The 16,766-nt window shown below is 47.9% G+C and overlaps 1 non-coding gene across 1 annotated transcript; it reads right to left on the reverse strand.

The window, feature by feature from the left end:
- Positions 1–6,181: 6,181 nt before the first annotated feature.
- Positions 6,182–6,340, reverse strand: LOC144172469 (U1 spliceosomal RNA). The gene has a single exon (XR_013323018.1). It is a non-coding gene; the product is annotated as a U1 spliceosomal RNA (small nuclear RNA).
- Between the last annotated feature and the right edge of the window lie 10,426 nt (positions 6,341–16,766).

Below are 16,766 nucleotides of genomic sequence, written 5' to 3' on the forward strand. Positions count from 1 at the left end.
AGTGTGTTTTTTTAATTTTAAATTTTATTTGCTTGGTGTTGAAGAAGTGCTGTTTGCCGACGTTGCATGACATATACCTGTGCAGAGGCTTTCTTCAAGTGAAGCAGTTCACTTTTCGTCCGGATCTAAAGCGTTGTAAGGATGCAAAGAAATATAACGAACCTAATTAGGGCGTACTGTAGAGAAATCTTCAACGTGGTCCTTGCTAAGGGCCAAGTAACGTCGGACGAATTTTACGTTTATCTGTGCACTTCTTATGCACGTTGTAGCTCAGAGCGTGACCATAGGCCTTACGACGGGTGGTCGCATGCCTGCGTAGCCTCCTCCGGTGGCATCTCATAGACCTTCCTGCAAGAAAGTTAAAAACTCAAAATTCTAGGAGGCTTCACACAGCAGATTCCCCTAAATAGGCTCCGAGAAAGCGGCTGCATGAATTAGGCTGCTCAAACGAGGCCTTATGACACAGGCTTCACACAGTTATCAAAAGAGCGACACGAGGAAAGCAGTCGCATTGTTCTTTCGTAATGAACTGAACACTTCCCCTTGACGATCCCCTTGCGGCAGTTGCCGAAAGCCGTCTTGGAATCTGTGACGATCGTATGCATGCCTCCGTGCGTAAGGGCGAGAGCGATGGCCAGCTCTTCTGCTTGGCTGGCGTCTGTCGTCCGTAATGACGCACTGGTCACCAGCTTGTCGATGGTCGTGACGGCGGCCACTGCTTTGCTGCTGTGCTGGGGAAGTGAGTTGTCCACGTAGAGGACCCGGAGTCTGCTTCCAGCTGTCGGGCGAGTGCCTGTGCCCCCGCGGCACGCCACTCGTCGTTCCTGCCTGCCTGCATATTGCGCGGCGGGGGCTTTGTCTTGAGCGCTTCCCTCCACGACGGAGGTAGAGGGTGCTTGGGTATCTGTGGTTCGATGGGCCAACCAATCTTCTGGAGGACTGCTCGGCCGTGCTCAGTCTGGCTCAGTCGCACTGTCTGGTTAGACCAGTGAGCCTCTTGAGCTCGTCTACCGTATTATGTACTCCCACGTCCAGCAGCTTCTGCGTAGACGAGTACTGGGGCAGGCCCATAGCCGTCTTGATGGCTTTCTTTACGATCCTGTCTAGCGTGTTGCTGTTCGCCTTCGTTAGCTAGAGATACGTATCCGAGTAGGTGATGCGAGACACGATGAACGCTGTGACCAGGCGGAAGGCGTCGTCTTTTTTACGTCCTCTTTTCCGGTTCGCAACGCGTCGGATCATTCCGGTGACCTGTTCGGAGGCCATCTTGATCTTAGCAATGGCCGCTGCAGCCTTGCCGTCTCGTTGTAACAAAAGACCGAGGATGCGCAGATGCTGCGTGGGCTTGATGTCTACGCCGTCGATTGTAACGAGCACATTCGGCTCGGCATTGTTCTTGCGTCTTCTGGGCGGCACGATGAGGAGCGGCGACTTCTGGGGTGCGCAGCAAAACCCGCAGGTCTTGGCGTATTCGAGGACCGACGTTGCCACCCTCTGCAGGACCTCCTCCGTCCAGGCTTCGGATCCCGCACGACTCGTCCACACCGTGATGTCTTCGGCGTAGATCGCGTGGTCCACGTCTTCGATCTGTTCGAGTAGATTTGGCAGCGAGAGGACGGCCAGGTTGAGTAGCAGGCGCGACAGGACGGAACTCTATGGGGTGCCGCAGTCCCCAGTTCTATCGGGTCCGACTTCTCTCCTCCAATCTGTATGATCGCCATGCGCTTGCTCAGGATATCCTTAACGTAGCCGAACGTGCGTTAGTCACACCACGAGGGCCAGTATTCCGAGCGGCGAACTCCGAGTGGCTTTCTTCATCACAAGCTCCTGCAGTTGCCCCAGGACGTTATGCATGCCGAGGTGCTGCAGGAAGCCGTACATCGTTTCGGGCATTTGGTTGGTATCTTCTGGGTAGGTTTGGAGTCTACGGAGCACCATGCGCTCCATTACCTTCACTACGCACGACGTGAGGGAGATGAGTCGCATCTTCTCAATTGTGAGGGCTTTGCTCGGCTTGGGGATGAACCGTGCGCCTCTTTCCATTCCATCGGCAGCAGCGAGGTCTCCCAGGTCCTGTTGATATGGCCGAGGAGCCTCTTGGCCGCCCCGTCGCTCAGTCATCTTCGACAGGCCTTGGTTTGCGATGACTTGGAGGCGGAATTTACTCGATGGGCGTCAAGGACAAAGTGTTGTGCTGCGATTTTACGCGACAGGGGGCTTCGACGAAGCGCTGGTAGTGGCCTCACCACTAAACGCCGCCAATCGACAGTCAGCCGGTGTGTGCGCAGTATGATCGCTGGAAACGTGTTTCCCTGACCTAGCCGGACAAATATTCTGCGGGTTCTAGCGCTCCTCTACCCGTCTGCAGCAGGAGTGTGTTCATCAGTTATCGTCTACTCGCAAAACAGTTTCGAACGAGGGGTTGCATGACCATGCTTTCATTTATCGTCATCGTGGGAGACAGTTGCGCTTCAGGCGGTGCGTGGAGCACACTTCTTGTGAATAGATTAGAGGCGCGATAGCTTACACGTACGTACCTATACAAGACACGGCGCGTGTTTATTTTCAGAGGTGATATCCACACAATTAACAGGTATTTTTCAGAGTCACCCTCGTATGGCTGGAAGCAGAGCATGGAAAGCGAGTAAAGGGGAGAATGGCGGAATAAAGTACCTTGTGACACCAGATGAAGGGTAAGCGAGACCGGGAACGGCGCGAAGGAAGAGAGGGGAGTGAGGGATTGAACTCAATGAAAATAAATTCAAGGAAGTTCATATTAACGCGTAAGACTTGAAGGTAGCGAAGTTGTACGCAACGTTCACGGGAATCACGACTATTTAACTCCACGATTTCAGCCGATTTGGCCCTTCTTCGCTGCCGCAAATGCTTTACTTTTTATCCTTTACTATAGGAAAGCTTACTGTAACGCATAACGTATTACGATTGAACAATGAACGTTCTGTATACCATAGGACTTTTCACCACACTGACCCCGTTGAGTCACGGGTGCGTTCATAACCATCATCAAGTGTAGGTGAGTACTGTTCGTCTCTATTGAAGACTTTAACTAACGCCTCTTCTTCTCCCTCGGTTACCACTTTCAAAGCCTGTGGTGGGGGTGGTAGATTCAATATTGGAAGTACATCGTCGTGTTGGGTATCATTACAGGTAGGCGTTCTCTTCATCTTCACTAGTAGTGCGTTGTGTTGGATATGGTAGACAAGCTCTGGCTGACATATTTTGATCAATTTGAGACGTGCCGAAGTTCGCAAAAAAAAACAGATCGATGCAAGTTCCACGAACCGTAGTAGGTATATTACCCCACTTCTTGCTAAGGCAAGTCATGCGGAATGTATCCATCATGTAGTCATCCTGCCGCACCTCCTGCTGGTCGTTCACGCTAAAGGATCCATGAAGACAAAATACAAGTTTGTGTTATTTGAAAGATTTCGTCTTTCATATATCCCCCAGTGCTTGTCCGAATGCAAACGATGCTTTATTAACTGAGAAATTATTTCATCTAAGTTGAATTTTTGATTTCCCCACTAAATTCTGCGTTTTCTAGGCCTGAAATGACATCGCCGGAACCGACCGCTGTGCAGCCGATTGGTAAACCTTGTTTACCGTTAGTGAACCCAGACAGCGACACCATACCGTGGCAAGCCGTTTTATGACTTTGCTTTGTTTTTGACCGTATTTAAACCTGACTTGTTTTTCATCAGAGAGAAAATAACCGTTTCGTGAAACATAGCGCTCACAGACAAATATGGTCACGTAAGACACCGTTGCATGCTTCAATCGGCCAGTGTCCTCTGAGACAACCCCAAAGCCCCGCAGTCCTGTGCAGATAAACCAAGCATAGTGCGGGCATTGCCAACAGCAGTACGCATCGTCACTTCTATGTTTACGTGTGCTTTCGGAACTTCCATTGTTTGTCCCACAATTCTTACGGCTTTAAAGAGAATGTGCTGTAAATTTAAGCGCAAATATCTCGTTCGGCAAGCTTATAAGCTCTGCCTAATTTGCGTATGCTTTTGCCGCCCTCCGCCAATGGCAGAGCTAGTTGGTATGACATCGTAGGCTCTGTTGCGGAAAATGAGATAGGGGATCGCATGGCCATTCCCTTTTTTCATAATTATGTAGCTTATTTGAGCGAAGTTTACGCTACGAGTGATCTTAATATAATTCTAACAATACAATCTTTTTGAATGAGCTAAACTTTAAACTTGTGTTTTCTCTTCATGGCTCCTTTAAGGTTTCCCAATACCAGAAAAGGTCTGCGTTCCTGTTCGTACATACATTTAGGTGTCAATCGAATGAATCCCTTGAAATTCTATTGAGTAGCGTTATGTGCGACGTACAGTATGACCACTCTAAAGCTGCCGACATTCCAGTTCATTGCCCAAGCTTCGCCTGGCTCGAAGAAGCCGGCTCTTCGTAGGTTCACTTTTTGTTGTTCCAGTAGAAGGGCTTCGGTCGTTTTTACGTAGACGCTCACTCCTCCCGCGTTTCTGTGCATGTTCGTGTCGTACCCGACGCAAGTGCAATCATTGATGTGAATTCGTGCATCGTTCCGGGTTTCCGTGAAGCATATCACGTGTGCCTTGCATAGGAGTTCGTAGTGATTGATGTGTGTTGCGCGACACTGAAGTGATGGAGCTGTTAGCATGGTCGCGGGAATTAGTCTTTTATGAGACGGACTTTTGTACTACCTCCTAGCGCATGCGAAGGACGGAAGCACAGCCATATATTGAGGGCAGAGCCATAACTATCGAGTGACGTAAGCAGTGTGATTGCGATAGCGAAACTGTTGCCACAACTGCAGTGAACGCTGAAGCTTTTGTCATTCTTGGCCAATCTCGTTAATCAGTTATGCGGGGCTTGGAAAACGTGCGCCGGGGACACTGGGCGGTCGCCATGTGGCAGGCACACACCAGCTTTTGGCGTTTTCTTGTTTTTTTAACTGCCTGGGGTTCACCGCAAGGCAAGCGGTCATGTGCTCTTCCCATTTTGCATCGTACGTTTATCTGCAAATAGAGAAGATAATGATTTTCTTAATAGCTGCGCAGTTAAAACGAATGTGGATCAGTTCGTCGAACAAGAGCGTAAAAAAAACCACAAAAACGTACAAATAATTTATTAACAACGTATATGAGGTGCGCGCCTCAAAAAAGACAGAATTTCCAGCTAGAAGTTCAGTTTCTAGCTCATTTGTAGCTGGATTGAGATTTTTTTCTGCCTGGCAGCTATTCCTTCAAGTCAGTCCAGCCGGAAGAAATGTCGTTTCAAATCGCGCGCCATCAGCCGCGAAGGGTTCGCACAACATTCGACAGATGGCGACGAGTGTACTGGCCAGTAGGAAGACGCAGTGAAACATCCCCCTCGCGAGGGGCACGATCAAATGCAGAGCATTTCCGGGGGCGCACGACGTTAAGTAGTTTGCGTTACGTTAATGTTTTTGCACTTGTGGCCACTGCTGACAAAAGAGCGCTCTTCAGCAGTAATTTGAATGAGTCAAGGATATCAGGCGCGTTAGTAGCGTCCCATTCTGTGTCGGCTTTGTGGCGCAGTGGGAAGAGTACCATGTACATTGCGTTCCGTCCGCAGGGTCGAGGGATCGAAACCTGGCGCCGGATAGTATTCTTTTTTATATAGTAAGGGCAACGACGGTGCGGACTACGGACGTCAACGGGGGTGACATCGTGAGTTACTGAAGTGCTCTGCATTTAAAAGGGAAATAAAACCAACAAATCGGGAAAGTTGTGGCTGTTTTTGCTCTTTCTTTCGTAGCACATGGTCACTTGTAGGACAGGCCCGCTTTTGGGAGCTTTGAACAGCTAATGTTCCCGGTTCACAAAATTCATACCACTGTGAAACTCAAAAGTAATATTTGTAGAATAGTGCATGCCGCGTGACACCCTAGTGTGGTGTCACGGGAGTAGGACAGGTGTATACATCCTCGCAGAATCCCGATTCTAGGGAGGCTGTGGTGTGTTCCAATCTGCGTGCTGACGTAATTAAACCACTAAGATGTAGAAATGAAAGCGACCAAAAAAAGAAACCCTGGAAATCTCCACAAAGGTGAAACCTGGGGAGGAGCGAAGCATGCAGTGTGTAAAGGTATTCAAAGATTGTGAGTCTCCCTCTTGCCACAAATTGCGCGCTTGCTGAGGGGGTGGCACCCCCGTCTTGCGCACAACCGGAGTTTAGCAAATTGCTTGCTCCATCTTATCCCATTTGGAGTAGTGGCAGGGGTCAACGCGACCGCAGCGCAATACCCACGCCTCACCCTGGGTGCTCGTCTTGAGTGATCAACGAGACTCCGGAACCAGGTAAGTGTGCCTTTTCTTGGTTCAACCGACCACCTGACCCGATCAGGCCTAGCGTCGAAAGCCGGTCAGTTTTGAGTGTAGCACAAATTACAATCCGTCTACAAAGAGCGTCTGCTTGTGCTTGACGATTGCGGAAGTGGACAGGGAGCGTTCGACAAATCTTTAAATAACATTACTTTGTTTTGAAGCGGTGTTATCCATTATATAATTTTACTACGCGTTACGTTCTAGCGCAAAGCGTGGAAAAACGAGTGTCAAGGTGTTTTAGTACCGTGACTACATGATACTATGACGACGACAGGAGGCTCCGACTGCCCAAGCGCTTGTAATCACTGCCCAAGGGGCGAAGCTTGCAGTGCCTAAGTGTACTCGTGGCACCTTGGTGTATTTGCCCATGGAGATGACACCTTTCAGGGGTAGAGGCATACAGCTTTGCTGCAAAAGTCTCGTGCCTTTTAAGCACGAAGCGTTCTAGAGCGAAGCGTTGGAAAACAAGCGTTCCAGTGCGTTCTCTTAGTACGCGTTACGTTCCAGCACGATGCGTTTGAAAAAGAGTGTCCCGGTATTTTATCACCGTGACTAAAAGAGAAGACTACGACGACAGGAGACGCCGACAGCCCGAGCCCACCAGGACCTTGGCTCTGAAAAGCGCAAGTGCAAGTTATTTTTAAAGAAATTATTATTAATTATTGCCAGGCTTTCGCCCTCAAAGCAAGTAAGCAAAGTTCAGTGCTCCGAGGAAAGTTTGTATCAAAAAGCGGACGCAGGGTTTCCATAACGGTACACCAAACATCAACTACTAAAAATATGGCGCTCTTCCATCACCCCCTTTATTTTATTGCCAGTTGGGCGCCGTCACGTGATTGCATTTTTTTTGCCACCAACGGGAGAAAGTTCTTCTTAGAACAAAACATTTCTGAACACCAGGAATAAAATGTAAACTTTGCATTGAAACACATATTAATGCACATTAGTAAAAGCACAATAAAGTAAAGTTGCTTGATTTGATTGCCCCAGTAGCCACTGGCGCTGCAGTGGCGCGAGAGAACGCAATGAAAAATGCGAAACGCCCTCTTCGTTCGTCCTTGGAGCGTGCTGCCCTGGACCGGTAAAGTCACCTTAATGTTATCCAAATAGCATGAACAGCATTTTTATGGCGTTTTAACCTCATCTCATAATACTATGTTGACCTTATCGTTATTAGCGCAGCTCTTCTCTGCCCCAGCTGTTTATAAGCTCGGGCATCCTGGAGTAGCACCCCAGAACACGAAAAAGCGTCCAAGAAGCGTGCTTTACAACATTGTAACCTTTCTAGTCAGGTAGCAAAAATCTATACTCGGTGACAACTTAAGAACGGCACCGGAAGTTGCCGCTGTGCCTTATCACCGTAGCCGGATGTTTCTCCGCGCGGAGCAAGTAGAGCGTTACTGGGAATATTTTGAACATGGCGTGAGCCGTTGCCGTGATTTTTTGGACTTAATATGCTTATAAATGAATCCAGTGGCGACAAACAAACTGCGTGAGACAAGGCAGACGATATCACGCATTCATAGCAAACCCATTTCAAAACCCGCGCGCACTGATGTCACGGGTCCGGCGCTTTGGCGGAGTGATACACTACATGAGGTGGTGCCGTTGTTGAGTTGTAACCCAGTATAGGTAAATGTGAGGCGTTGACCGTAGTGGGTGTGTTAGTAATTCCATTCGCTACCTTATTTGCGACTGATGCCCTAGATAACTGACACGACAGCGTTATTCACCAAACCTGCCTTCAATGTCGCTATAATAAGACCTGATTATAGCTCCACGTAAAAGACGGGTTTGAATGTTTCAAAATATATCTTTGCGCTCGTTACAATTCAGAAATTGTATAGTGTATTCCCAAAGCGAAAAAAAGAATATTGCACGTTCTTATAAAAATTGTGGGATCAGCGAAGCCCTCTTACCTTTCCAGGGCATCCAACAAATGCAGTTATCCTTCGTGTTAACATTAAAAGCGACCAAAACTGCTTTCGTATACTGGATTTCCTAGATTGGGGCTTCCTTATTTTGCCCGTTTCTATTTTTATTCAGTGCTCAATGTAATGCTCGGGAAACCGCGTACTAAAAACCACGGCATACAGGTTCCGTCTCGTTGTTTTCACCGGTCAGTGATTCCCGGCGCGTCGCCGCTTTTTCAGCGTCGCAAAGAAAATTTATTGCCGCTGTTATTCAATATGTTGAACGCTGAATACCCAAACTTCAGCATACCACCGTTATCTACACGTTTCAGTTACACATACGGCGGAAATTGGGCACGAAACGAGACCACAGCGTGCATTCTCCCGCTACAGCTCCGCGGAGCGAGCTTCAAGAAAGGCTGAAGAAGAAGAAGCTTCAAGAGAACAGGCGATGTGTCTGTCAGCGTGGTCGTTGGTCTGAGTTGGTGACCCCCTGGCATACCTAGGCGGGAAGGTGCATTTCGTGGCAAGAGGTGGACAAATACCCTCCCCCGTGGGGGGTATGTTCAAGAAGAGCACGGAATTGTAGTAGAGTGTTGGGAAGTATTATAAACAGGGTGGGCAGGGACTAAAACGGGAATATATCAACCCGGGCTGGCCACTCAGGAGGGCACAATTACAATTGAGTACCTATTGGTGTTTTAGTGCTCTTATAACAAAAATAGAAGACCAAGTAAAAAGATGCACACAGGAAATTAGGAAGGGTTACAAAGGGGATAGGAAAAAAAATATTGTGAAAGGTTACAACTGTATATGTACAGTAAGGTCTAAGGAACAGAGGAAGAGATGTAGTGGCCGCACCCGCTTGAAAATATCTGAGGTTAGGTGGCAGATATAATCGCGTAACGGGGTGCAAGAAATCATATATTACTGAAAATGAGCGATAAAGACGACATAAGACCAATAGGGTGAAATAAAGTAGGCAGTACAAATTATAAAGTGAGTATAAGTTGAAGGAGTGGGAAGCAGTGGAAGTCTAACAAATTTTCGTAAAAAACGAGTTGCAACAACAATCAAGATAGCTCAGGTAGGGATATCAGTAACAGAAACAAGGTGAAACCACAACCAAGATAGTTCAGGTTGGAACATCAGTAACAGCAAGATTCAATATGATGTAAAGGGGATGAAAAATACGGGGAAGGGGGGTCGGGGGAAGTAATCAGTTTCTGAGTTTTACAGAAGGGCTACCAGGACACAAGGGACAGCAGGACAGGGGAAGATGAAGATCGGATCACGGCAGAGAACGAAGACGGCAGATCAAGACAGAAGATCAAGAAGAGTCAACGTTGAGCATGAAATTTCACCATCGAGGAAGCACTTAAACTGCAGTGGTGTTTGCATATCAAGATCACATGTATGAAGACCGACATGTTGACCCATGACCTAGCTTCCACATAATAGTTTAAAAATACCACTGATTGCCTCCCGTCCCCTCCCTTGACTTGGTTTCGCGTGATAGATCTCTCTTCTTTTTTCTTTCTTTCTTCTTTTCCTCTCGTAAAAACACTCTTTGACTTCGGTCCAGTTTGTTTATTTTTAATTGGCGTCACCCATGAGACGTATGTGGTACGGGTTGGGCTTTTATTTTATTTTATAGCCCTTTATTTTGTCTGTCTGTCTGTCTGTCAGTGTGGTCGCTTGCTTCTGAGCTGCTTGGTTTTTCACTTTCCTGGTTCAGGTGATCGGCCAACTTCAGGCGGATTAGCGGTTGTTTCCCGTCATTCTTTTGGTCTTTTCTTTTCTTCCAGGTTGCTGGTTTCCGCGCCTGGATGTCATTTGAGTCTCCTGGACGGGGGAGTTCCCCCTGGGCGGCCTCTATTTGTCCGCAGGACGTTCAATTGGAAGCCGTAAAGCGCAGTGGGGTGGGCAGCATCCCCGTGGCCCTGGTGCCAGTAAGTGGCGGATTCATCCGGCTGAAAAACCCGCGGGCTGTACAGGCGGCACTTCGAGCGGCTACTGAGAAGTTCGAGCACATTACGGAGGCTCGCCCGTTTGGCAAAGGTGGAGTCTTGTGCCGATCGTCAGACGAGACCTGTGTCGCTGACCTCTTGAAATGTAGAATGTTTACCTCTGTTCGGGTGAGTGCATTTATCCCCCCTCACCTTGCTTGCGTGAAGGGCATCCTTCGAGGTGTTGATGTTCAGATGACACCTCATGAGGTACTAGAGAAGTTTTCGGTAGCGGGAGTCACCTCAGTTTACCGTTGCAGCCGTGTTGCAGGGAAAAACAGGGTGCCAACAGAATCTGTCATTGCTACATTTGTTGGGACGCAATGTCCATCGGAGATTAAAGTATGGCCACTCATTTGCGTGTGGAACCTGTCTCTCCCCGGCCTCTTCAGTGCCACAGCTGTTGGCGATTTGGCCACACATCCAAGGCATGCAAATCGTCTCCCCGGTGTCGCGCATGCGGTGAGAGCCATTTTGTCGAGCTATGCACTGCCCAAGATGCCAAATGTTGTTTGTGTGGAGCGGCACACACAGCTTACTATTCTAATTGCCCTGCGAGAGCTGAAGAAGTCCAAGTTGTCGAGGTCATGGGTAAGCGTCGCTGCTCGCGCGGGGATGCTGTTACAATTGTCAAAGAAAGGACACATGGTTACCCTAGAATTACGGCCAAACAGTCTCCATCACTCGCTGATGCAGCCGTTGTGAGTAGCATTGTTGCAGCGGTTGAAGAAGCCGTTGCCAAGCTCCAACAGCCTTCCCTCGCTGACCCAGCTTTTGCTTCCGTCATAGCCGCGGCTGTTGAGAAGGGTGTCTCTTCAGTAATCACCCAGTTAACTTCCACCATAATCGAGTGCGTGTCTCGCACATTGGTGACTCAGCTGGCACCACATTTGCAGCCCGCTTCCCTTTTGTGTACCTCTTCTCCCCAAGTGATACAGCAAGTTTCCACCGCCCCTGAAGGTCCGCAGCTCTCAGCAGCTAATATTTCCTCGAATTTTGTTAAAGGCTCGTCTACTCTCGCTACTTCGGTGCGTGGATTGGAACATCCTAGTTACGCTGAGGCTGGTACTTCGTCTGTTCGTGGTCCTACGGCCGACACAGAGTATTTGCCTCCCCTTTCGCCCTCTTCAGACTCGGACATGGAGCTTCAGGCTTGGCCTATGGAGACTGTTCATCAGTATAGTAAACGTTCCGGATCACCTAGTATCGAAACTCTGGAAGTGCAGCCAAAAGCAAAATCCAAGAAAGGTAAATCTGTTTGAAAGCCCAAGGATCAGATATTAGAGGCTGCAGTTGCTGCAGCTGGTCTCTCTAAATCATAGGGGTTCTAAACGTAATTCAGTGGAATTGTCGCTCTGTTTCGGCAGGCTTTGCGGATTTACTTTGTTTGCGCTCCCAATTTTCCCCAGACGTAATTTTGCTACAGGAAACCTGGCTTAATAGCAACAAAAAATTTGGTCTTTATAATTACCGCACCTTTCGAATAGACAGGCCAACCCGAGGTGGCGGTATGTTAAGTTCGATATCAACAAAGTTTGCCCACAACGCGAAGGTGTTCTTCCAACTTCAACGCCCAGACTGTGAAATTTTAGTGCTGGAGTTGAAGCTACCTGGTTGCCTCCCCTTCTCATTGGCCAACGTGTACTTTTCTAGTGGCGTCGTTGATTCCGAACCACTTGATTTGGCTATTGCTTCGGCTGTACCTCCTATTATCTTTGCAAGAGACTTTAATTCACACCACGTTACTTGGGGCTTCCGGACGGATTCTTGCGGTAATCGCTTGTTGGATTGGATTACAGATAGCAACTTAACATGCATAAATTTGAATTCTCCAACCTACCATAAAGGACCAACGCAATCTGTTTTGGATTTAACTATATCTTCTCGAGGTGTTTCAGTTTCTTCTTGGTCGACCGTTGATGGCGGGTCGAGTAGTGACCACATCCCAATAGTTTTTGACATCGGGTATCCCATCTGTTTAGTTAACCGCCAGAGCCGTTCTTTTGTTAGCTATCAAAGTTTTCAAACCTCTCTGAAGGAGTACCTGTCCTCCATGGTCACACAAAATGAAGCTGAATGTGCGACAGGCCTTTGTTCCGCCCTTTCACTTCAGCTCAGTCGTCATTATTTGAAGTGAGTCGAAGAAGTCAGTATTGCCTAGTCCCTGGTGGGACGAAGAATGTTCGCGCAGCTTTAGACGTAGAAAGGCGGCCTGGAAGAAACTTTGCCAGAACCTATCCCCGCTTAACTGGTGCAAGTACAAATATTTTTCAGCGGTATTCAAACGCGCTGTTTCTAATGATAAGCAGACTTATGACGCAGATCGATCTTTGTGTCTCTCCAAGCCTAACAATAAGCTAGCGCTTTTTCGCTTTCTTCGATCACGGAAAGCAGTACCCTCTCCAGATAATACAGACTCTGTGGTGCTATCTTCAGGTGAACTCTCAGAGTCCTTAGAGTCGATAGCTGATGTGCTTCAAGCTCATTTGTCGTCTTCCTTAGCGATGTCATTTACTCCGCCAGACGTGGTAGACGACTTCATAGAGGTAACGCTCTCAGAGCTCGCTGACGTCATGACTAAATTGACTGCTGCAGCTCCTGGCCCAGATGGCATTACAACTGAAATGCTGAAATTATTATTTGACGAGGCTCCCAATCATTTACTTAACATGATCAATTATTCTGTTAGACATGCATGGATCCTCGAGGTCTGGCGTCTCGCCAAAATACTTCCGGTACTTAAGAATGCTGGTCAGAGCCTCTTGATTGAAAACGTCAGGCCTATTGCGTTGACATCTAACGTGGTTAAATTAATCGAGCGGATTTTGCAGCAGCGCATAATGCAATTGGTGTCCAGTTCTAGAATCTTTAGCCCAAGACAAATTGGTTTCCGCCCTGGGTGTTCGATTTGGAGTGGCATATGGACCTTGAAAGCGGATTAAACTAGCCCGTCGCACTAACCAGTTTTCGGCCCTAGTTGCCCTAGATGTAGCAAAAGCTTTTGATAGCGTTGAATACCCTGTGTTGTTGTCGCGGTTACAACTCTTAAACTTCCCAAGGTACATCATAGCTTAGATTTGTGAATTTTTGAGAGACAGGCAGTTCAGTTGTGTAAAATTTAATGTTACCTCCTCACAGCGGCCACCGTCTAGGGGCGTACCGTAAGGGGCGGTCCTTTCCCCTGTTCTTTTTAACATCCTTGTAAGCGCTATTCTGGTGGTTTCTGGTGTCTCTACATATGTATATGCCGACGATATTGCGTTTTTTGCCTCACCACCTGACATTCAATCTCTTTACGAATTATTGCAGTCTTATCTTAACATTATTGCCTCCTGGTTGGACAGTATCTGTCTCTGTATGAATGTGAATAAATGTTCCTTATTAGTTTTTCCAATCTCAGGTCCTGTTAACATTACTCTCAGTTACGAACAGTGCATAATTCCTCAGGTTTCTTCATTAAAGTACCTCGGGAATATTTACACCAGTGAACTTGACTGGATCTCACATATAGCCCTCATTGAGGCCAAAGGTGCACGTGCTGTTGGGATGTTGAGAAGTCTCAGTCATAGAAAGAAGGGCATGCGCAGAGAGACCCTTCTTATGATATACAGAATGTACTTTCGCCCCATTTTAGAGTTTGGGTGCGTGTTATTCTTTGGGTGAGCCGCGTATAAGCTTCATCGTCTGGTTATTCTGGAGCGCCAGGCTCTTCGCTGCTGCTTAGGGTTGCCTAAGAATGCAGCAAATGCAGTAGTTTACTTGGAAGCGCGCGTTCCTCCTCTGCTTAATAGGTTCCGGATACTGACTGTTGAAACTTTTCTGAGAGCTTATAGGTCTGAGGTGAACAGGGAGCAGTTTATCTTTATTGCAGAACCAAGTGCGTTTATGGTGCACCAATGGCCTAGGTCCTTATGTCCACAAAGCACTTTGGTACAGAGCTTCCTTTCTCCATTGGGTGTAGCAATAAATCAGATTATTCCATATACTCACAGAAGTTCATCTCTTTCTATCAATTTCCGGAACATTTTCCCCAAAAATGCTAAACTTTTGCCAGCCCAGCTGCTCAATCGTCTTCTCGAAGATTATTTGGCCTCCATGCAGCCAGGTGCTATAATATATACAGATGCCTCTCAACGAGAAGAAAAATCCGGTATAAGAATTTTCTCTTTCTCTTAACTGGACCTTTTCGGTTCGTCTGGATGATTTTATCCCCATATTCTTTGCGGAATTCCTGGTAATTGTCCTGGCGCTACGAAAGCTGCATGTATCAATTACATTAACAATGATAATTTCCCATTCTTTTTCTGTATGCTTAGCCCTTTCTTCCCCTAAAGACACTACCCTTCTGAGGACGTTTCGGTCACTCCTGCCACTTCACTTCACTGAAATTTACCTTCTTTGGGTTCCTGGTCATGCAGGGATCACATTCAAATAGACAGCCGACTCTGTAGCAGGGATAGCACTTTCTGGGCCTGTAGTAGACGTCGTAGAGCCGACACCTTTAATAACAGCAGCTAGGTACCGTAGGATGCTGAAACTCCAAGTACAGCAAGAATCGGTTTTATTATCATTGAGAGATTTTAATCGTCTTAAATTCTCATGGATACCTGAATGGTGCCCTTCACGTAACTTAGAGGTGGTTATTACAGCCTTACGTTGTCGAGTACCCAAGTAAATAGGTATTTACACAGGTCTCGTCTGGCGCCAACAGCTCTGTGCAGCTATTGCAACGAAGACGAGTCTGTCGAACACTACCTTTTGATATGCCGACGTTTTTCCCGACTGAGACGTCACTCCCTGGAGGGGCCGCTTTACAGTTTGGGGATATCCCTAACAGTGCCGGCTATACTATCGTTCGGGGCATCCGACACGGAGTTCTGCCGCCGGGATGTATGCTCTGCCCTCCTGCGCTACATTGAAAATTCAAAACGATTCTCTTTATGATTGCGATTGGTCACCCTCGCTTTGATTTTTCAAGATTTTTATTTTATTTTTTTCCTTTTTCTCAAAACTTTTTCCAACCGGTCTAAATTATCTTTCCTAAGCGTCTCGTGATTAGATTAGAATTCCTTTTATTTTAACCAACCTCTGTTGATTGGCCGATCCCCTGATTGGGTATGTGCCATACCTAAAGGCGCAACAACAACAACAACAGGCGTGTATCATATAAGCTTCTCGGATTTCTGCCCAAGTGGACGGAAATTCTTGGTTTTCGGCAGCGATGACAAGAAGAAGGTTTTTGCGAAGCGGCAAGGATCACGCAGAATCAATTCTGAAGTTCGTGAGTGCATTATTTGCCGTTTAACAACGATTTGAAAATCCGAAGCGGACGCAGCCGATCTAACCCTAACCCCCGTGGTCGGCGCCTACTACGGGTATGGAGCGCGGAGCTGCAACGGGCGCGGCAGCAGAAGCTGTCAGCTCCATCCCCGGTGAGGACAGGACCCAAGACGACGAGATTGAGACGCAAGACCGCTGCGACGGAGGAGAGAATTCCAATTACGATGAAAGGTGGGAAAGCGGATGCAAGTAATGAGCAAGTCGGAGAGACGATGAAACAAGGCGAACACTTCGGCTGCTCAGCAACCGCTGAACCCAATCCCAAAGAAGTAAACCTTGAAACCACGGCGGGAAGAGTCTAGACCTAAACCGCCGCCACTGCCGGAGGAAGACTACAAGCTGGTGATGCGACCAAAGAACGGGCTCGGCCTCGGCTCGGTCAGTCCGGCACTTCTGGCCGAGAGCATCCTCAACGCGGCCCGCCTGTCATGGAGGGACGCTGAAATTCTTGTCCGCATTGACGCAACGCAGAACATCCCCACCGTCAGCACTCCACACGAACAAGCAGCGAGAGCCCTCAGCCAAATTACTCAGCTTAACGTCCAAGGAACGGTCCACCCGGTGAATCTCTACGGACTCTCACCTTACGACTCGTGCAAAGGAGTTATTCATGGCATCTCGACGCATTACACGATAGAGCAAGTGTTGGAGGACATTTGGCTACCAGAATATGGATTCCTAAGCTGCCGCCGCCTGGGAATGTCAGGCTCTGTTCTCGTTACGATACAAGGTCACAAGGTACCCTTCTACATTTATTATAAGGGCGTTGAGATTAAATGTTTCATCTATAAGAAGACCATCTCATGCTGCACAAACTGCCACTGTACGGGACACAGGCCTGACGTCTGCGTGAACGTCGGAATCCGCGCCTGTGAAAGGTGCCGCGTGAGAGACCCAGCGCCGGACCACCCATGCGCCCCGAAATGCGACCTCTGGAATGGCAAGCACATCACGGCATGTAGAGAATGCCCAAAACGTTTCCGGGAACCGTACATCATCCGCCGCAAGGCTTGGGAGAAAAGTACGGAACACTCAAGTGGCAGAATAGAACCATCCAAGGACAGATTGAACCGCTCGGCTAAACACTTCATCTCGTGGGACGACGGGTCAAGACGAAAACGATCATCCCGCTCCAATTCCTGCAG

The sequence above is a fragment of the Haemaphysalis longicornis genome, unplaced genomic scaffold (assembly GCF_048455015.1).
Source record: "Haemaphysalis longicornis isolate Haplotype H1 unplaced genomic scaffold, Haemaphysalis longicornis Haplotype H1 scaffold_216, whole genome shotgun sequence".
NCBI lineage: Eukaryota > Metazoa > Arthropoda > Arachnida > Ixodida > Ixodidae > Haemaphysalis > Haemaphysalis longicornis.